Source organism: Bos indicus, chromosome 7 (assembly GCF_029378745.1).
Source record: "Bos indicus isolate NIAB-ARS_2022 breed Sahiwal x Tharparkar chromosome 7, NIAB-ARS_B.indTharparkar_mat_pri_1.0, whole genome shotgun sequence".
NCBI lineage: Eukaryota > Metazoa > Chordata > Mammalia > Artiodactyla > Bovidae > Bos > Bos indicus.
In genome coordinates, this window is record NC_091766.1 from 68,314,371 (window position 1) to 68,321,345 (window position 6,975).

Genomic DNA, 6,975 nt, shown 5'->3' on the forward strand with positions numbered 1-6,975 from the left:
GTGATGGACAGGGAGGCCTGGTGTGTTGCGATTCATGGGGTCACAAAGAGTCGGACACAACTGAGTGACTGAACTGAATTAAACTTAACTTTGTAAAGACTAGTCATACATATCAGATTTACATATCTTCATAAACATCTGTGAAGGAGGGAAAAGTGTCTAGAGCCTGAAGCTGTCTTTGTCCTCTTAGCAGTACATGACTAGAACCCAAATAGTAGTTTCCAAGAACCAGACTATTGACCAAATAATAGCATTTGCTTCTGTCAGTTCTAAGGGTACCCTCCCAACATATCTGCATCCTAAATGTGGATTAACTCACATCATTAACATACGCTGGATAACACAGATGCCATATGCCACCCGGGAAGCCCTGAAAACAGTCATAGTATATACATGAATGGATGGGGCTGTGTTCTAATAAACCTTTATTCATTTAAAAAAAAAAAAAAAAAAAACTGTTGGTGAGCTTATTTTATAATCTGATCTGGTCTTATGGCTACAGTTTGCTGACCTGGGTCTAACAGTGTAGTTAAAGATTTTGAAGAACAGTGCAGTCTCAATCCCCTCCCTTCAGTTTGAAACGAAACTTAAGAAAAAGAGGAAGCAAGTAAAACATCTGATCAAAGGAGTATAACAAGGAGGAAATTTAATCAGCTTGTTCCATTAATGTGTCTTGCTAAGGAGTAAATATTTCCTAAGAAACTAGGACACTAAGGCTAGGAAAAACTGCTGAGGAAGAGCCCTAAGAGAGGTTGAAAGTAAGCTCTTTCTGTGAAAGGTGCAAGAAAACTCAAATAAAGTATTGGGTTGGAGGCAGAGAGTCACTTTGGCTCAGTTATGAACCCGTTTCCCACTGGACAGAGCAGTGACTTTGCAAATACTCATCTATTAAAGAATTTATAAGCACTATAAATGTCCCCTATTAATTTCTTTCTTCCTCCAGACCAATCATATAATTTCACAACTCCAAAAATAATCTCTTCTCCACACACAGCCTCCTGCCACATGTGTATAGCACCAGCTTCTTTTGGCTTTCTTAAATTGTCTCCTAGATGTTTTCCCAGAGTCAGCTGTTTTCTGCATCAGAATTGACCTGATCTTACTTGCCTTCATCAAATAAGCCAAGTGTCTTTGATGAAGTTAGGAAAAGTTATGAAATTAAATATCAAGTTAATTTAAACTAAAAGAGACCTAGCTTATAAAGGCTCTGAATATTGGCTTCTGTTTTCATTCAAAAGTTTAGTGGGAGAATACTTACTATGAAAGAGCACCAGAAACCAGGAAATCCTTTAGAACCTGCTCCTTTCACCAAGTGGTAAGAAAAATTAAAATATCTACATCAAGATAGAAAAACATAACCTTCCCAGACTTTTGGATTTCACAAAATTCTTAAAAGCCAAAAGTGAACAGTTGTTGAGATGAAAATGTTCTCATATTGCAATAAGGTGATTTTAACTATTTTTTCTCTTTTTTGTTATAATTGTTCTATTTTATTGTTAGTTATTCTTAATCTCTTACTGTGCCTAATTTCTAAGTTAAAATTTATCGTTGGTATATAAGCAAAGAGTCGTACATGACTGAGCGACTGAACTGACTGACTGACTGTAGGCATATTCCATATTATAGTCATCAATTCTCTTAACAAGTTTACCTCCAACTCACTACTAATACAAAAAAGAAAAAAAAAAGTTGCAATAAAGAACCTCATACATGTCAAACATGGACTTTGAAAGTTTCTTAGGGGTAGGTATCCAGACAAGGTACTGTTAAACTATAGGCTAGTCACACACTTAACTTCAACAGGTTCTTAAGCTCTCTCCAGAACAACTGCACTGTTTTACTTCTATCTGCTGTGCTTCAGAGTTCTGTTTGCCCACAACCTTGCTAACAATATGATCCCTCTAGAATTTTTGCTATGCTGATATATGTAATGTGCTACTGTGTTCCCTTTGGATTTCTCTGACTTCTGTTGACTTTAATCATCTCTTCACTTATTGGTAACATAAGTGAACATATTAAACTTATGTTTTCCCTTCAGTGAATTGACTTATCTTTGCCCATTATTCTAATTGCTCCTTTTCTCTCTCTCAAAGTGTGTGTGTTATGTGATCTCTGAACATTAAAGTAATTCCTTTTGCTCTGTTATCTCTCTGCCAGCCTTGTCCATTGAATACTTCATTGAACTGAAATCCTTAATAATGATCTATTAAAACCTAGTGAACGTGATGGAATGCCAGTTGAGCTATTTCAAATTCTAAAAGATGATGCTGTGAAAGGACTGCACTCAATATGTCAGCAAATTTGGAGAACTCAGCAGTGGCCACAGGACTGGAAAAGGTCAGTTTTCATTCCAATCCCAAAGAAAGGCAATGCCAAAGAATGCTCAAACTACTACATAATTGCACTCATCTCACACACTAGTAAAGTAATGCTCAAAATTGTCCAAGCCAGCCTTCAGCAATATGTGAACCATGAACTTCCAGATGTTCAAGCTGGTTTTAGAAAAGGCAGAGAAACCAGAGATCAAATTGCCAGCATCTGCTGGATCATGGAAAAAGAAAGAGAGTTCCAGAAAAACATCTATTTCTGCTGTATTGACTATGCCAAAGCCTTTGACTGTGTTGATCACAATAAACTATGGAAAATTCTTAATGAGATGGAATTCCAGACCACCTGACCTGCTTCTTGAGAAACCTGTATGCAGGTCAGGAAACAACAGTTAGAACTGGACATAAAACAACAGACTGGTTCCAAATAGGAAAAGGAGTACATCAAGGCTGTATATTGTCACCCTGTTTATTTAACTTATATGCAGATAAATCATGAGAAGTGCTGGACTGGAGGAAGCACAAGCTGGAATCAAGATTGCCGGGAGAAATATCAATGACCTCAGATATGCAGACGACACCACCCTTAGGGCAGATAGTGAAGAGGAACTAAAGAGCCTCTCTTGAAAAAAGTGAAAGAGGAGAGTGAAAAAGTTGGCTTAAAGCTCAACATTCAGAAAACGAAGATCATGGCATCCGCTCCCATCACTTGATGGCAGATAGATGGGGAAACAGTGGAAACAGTGGCTGACTTTATTTTTGGAGCCTCCAAAATCACTGCAGATGGTGATTGCAGCCATGAAATTAAAAGATGCTTGCTCCGCGGAAGGAAAGTTATTACAAACCTAGATAGCATATTAAAAAGTAGAGACATTACTTGTCAACAAAGGTCCATCTAGTCAAGGCTATGGCTTTCCAGTAGTCATTTATGGATGTGAGAGTCGGAATATTGAGAAAGCTGAGCGCTGAAGAATTGATGATTTTGAACTGTGGTATTGGACAAGACTCTTGAGAGTCCCTTGGACTGCAAGGAGATCAAACCAGTCCATCCTAAAGGAGATCAGTCCTGAATATTCATTGGAAGGACTGATGCTGCAGCGGAAACTCCAGTACTTTGGCCACCTGATGCAAAGAGCTGACTCATTTGAAAAGACCTTGATGCTGGGAAAGATTGAAGGCAGGAGGGGAAGGGGACGACAGAGGATGAGATGGTTGGATGGCATCACCGACTCATTGGACATGCGTTTGTGTAAACTCCTGGCATTGGTGATGGACAGGGAGGCCTGGCATACTGTAGTCCATGGGGTTGCAAGGGGTCGGACACGACTGAGAGACTGAACTGAATTGAATTGAATGATTTTCCTATTGGTTTTTCTAGCAAAGACGCTTTGAGAAGAGTTATTCTTTGTGAGAACTCAAAAGGAGAAAGTTTAGTGCATATGACAGCACAGAGACAATTTGAAAATGGACTCTGACAGAAGAAGAGGACTAAATTTTTATCATTGTCATTGTGGATGGTTACTGAACTGGCTCTTTCCCTGTCAATAGATCTACCCCCACTCTAATATAAAAGGTCTTTTTAACAGGGTCCAAGTATTTTAAGAGATTTCTAGCTAGGAAAGAGAAAAGGAAGAGGAAGAAGTGAAACTTCTCGAGCTGCATTGCTAAAGAAGGCTTATTCTTTCAGACTCTTTGCTGTTAAATTATTACTTAAAGTTATCTTCTATAATTTAAACAAATAAGAAATAAATTCCCAGATGCCACCTTTATTACTGAATCAGAATCTCCAGGAGCAGACCCCAGGAATCTGTATTCTAATGAGTGCCCAGTTGATCTAACTCAAGAATCCCCAACCTTTGGCACCAGGGACCAGTTTCCTGGAAGACAATTTTTCTGTGGAGGAGGGGCAGGGGATGGTTTAGGCAATAATGAAAGCAATGGTTTAGGTGGCAATACAATTCATGGGGAGCAATAGGGAGCAGCAAATGAAACTTGCTGCCAATCACCTCCTGCTGGGTGGCCAGTTTCCTAACAGGACTCCTACTGGTGCCAGTGCAAGGTCCAGAGGTTGGGGATCCCAATCTAACTCATTGTCTCCTAGGCTTCAGGCATCGGCATAACCTTTGCCAAACTCACATTGTCCTTTTGCCATTATTCACTCAAGTTGTTCTAGGTTAACTAAAATCGTAGTCATCCTAAATAATATCCATTAAATCATAGTTTTAATGCATTGTTTTCTAAAAATGTAATTAAAACACATAACTATTTTAAAAATCCATCGTGAACTAGCTGAAGGCAGCACCTACTCCACTCTACTGATTCAAAGGTGTAAGTTTGGGAAGACTGGGTCAGCTGCTTCCAGGTCCATGTGATTCAAACTTTGGAGTCAAACTTTGGCCCTCTTATTCCAGGACCCACCTTCCTAGGCCTGGGCATCCTCACACAGTCCTATGGAAAGGACCACACTTCCAGGACTCTACCCTGTCTTTCCCTATGTACCCTCTCCTGTCATGCCAATCAAACTGGATTTTTACTTCTGAACTTAGGACAGTATCACCTAAAGCATGTTAATATATACTCTGCAGGTTTAACCCTTGATAGCAAAAGTGCTTTCTATTCCAAGAATGGGTTTCTCCTCAAACAGATACATTCATACAGCCCTTTGCATCAGCATCTGAAATGGTACATGATTCTCCAGCTTCATTTCTTTTCAATCTTCCTCAGTCACTCTGCCTCAGCCACACTAGAACACACCTCACTTTCTCCCTCTTAATATACAAGCTCTTCCTACCTCAGTACGTTTGCACTTGCTGGATTTCTTCCACATGTCTGCCATCTACACATTCCTTGGGTTTCAACTCAAACTCCCCACTTTCCCAGAGGCAGCTCCTAACCAATCCAGCTAAAGCTACACCAATTCTCCACATCCCCATGCCCTCCATGTATCCTCTATCACAGCAGTTTTTAACCAAGGGTGATATTTCCTCTAAGGGAGACATCGGTAATGTCTACAGACTTTTGCAGTTGTCACTACCTAGGGCTTGGTGTGGGGTAGGGGGGGAAACAAGTGCCCTGTAGCGAACAGAGGCCATGTATGCTGATAAACAATCGTATGATGCATAGTACAGTCCCTTCCTACAATGCATTATCTGGACCCAAATGCCATGTTTGAGAAGTTCAGCTCTATCAGTGTATTATGTTTTTTGCTTCTCATCATCAGCACTAGAACTGATGGTGTCGGGGTTTCTTTCCTACTGAACAGAGTTCCTAGGGAACTGGAGTTCACGGTTGTTCTCCACTTCACCTCAGCACCTAGAGGAGTGCCAGGCACCTTGACTCTCAAATCTGGTCCCATTTATCCTTGTCCTGAGAGCCCACAGCAAGTTGAGGATGACTGACCTCAAGTAAATGATGAGGATAAGAAAATATGTCACTTTAGAAAATGAAAACAAAAATGTGTTCAATTAATGAGTGTGCATACAAATGAAACTCATGATTGGGAGTTCTTCATGCTTTCATGTACTCACAAAATTATCTTCATAGCCATCAGTGAAAGATTGGTTCCTCTACTTTTAAAAATGTGCAAAATTTCTAAGTCCAAATATATGGTTTTAATTATGTTGTTGTTGCTTACTCACTAAGTTGTGTCTGACTCTTTTGTGACCCCAGGAACTGTAACCCACTAGGCTCCTGTCCATGGGATTTCTCAGGCAAGAATACTAAAGTGGGTTTGCCATTTCCTTCTCCAGAGGATCTTCCCAACTCAGGGATCGAACACACATTTCTTCCATTGGCAGATGGATTCTTTTACTACTGAGCCATCAGGATAGCCCTAGTTTTAATTATACCAGGATCCCAGTATCATAAGCAGATTGTAGAAATGTAATCTCGATGATCTCAAAAGACAAAAACGAAGGTCAATACATCCTGTATTATTGGCATATCCACAGAAAATAATTTAATATTAACTAAATACCTTGCCTTCCTTCCTTCTAACCCATTCTTCCTCTTGCGTGTGTGTGCTCAGTCAGTGAGTTGTGTTCAACTCTTTACAACTCCATGGACTGTAGCCCACCAGGCTCCTCTGTCCATGGGATTTCCCAGGCAAGAATACAGCAGGTTGCCATTTCCTACTACAGGGGATCTTAACAACCCAGGGATGAAACCTGTGTCTCTTGAGTCTCATGCATTGGCAGGCAGATTCTTCACCACTAACACCACCTGAAAAGCCCATTCTTCCCCTCAGGAATCAAAAAAATTTTCTAGACTGTGATAGCCAAATTACCCATTATCAACTTTTCTAAAACAGATACATTTTTTCATAAAAATAACAAGGGACCATATAGCAAGAGACCTCTGAATGCAGTACCAGAGAAATTATATACTGACCCTTGATGATAGATCTCCTATCACTACAAACTACACACACACAGACACAATCTGAATTTCTGTAGTGTTTTTTTTTTTTTACTTCTATTTTTCTCCCAAATAACATGTCACTAGAATTACTACTACACCAATGTATGTGTAGAAATATTTCTAATAGGTTTAAAAAAAAATCAGGACAACATTGTAAATCAACTATACTTCATTTAAAAATATATTAAAAATTAGGCATAAAGAATGACCTACTCTAATGTCCATGGGG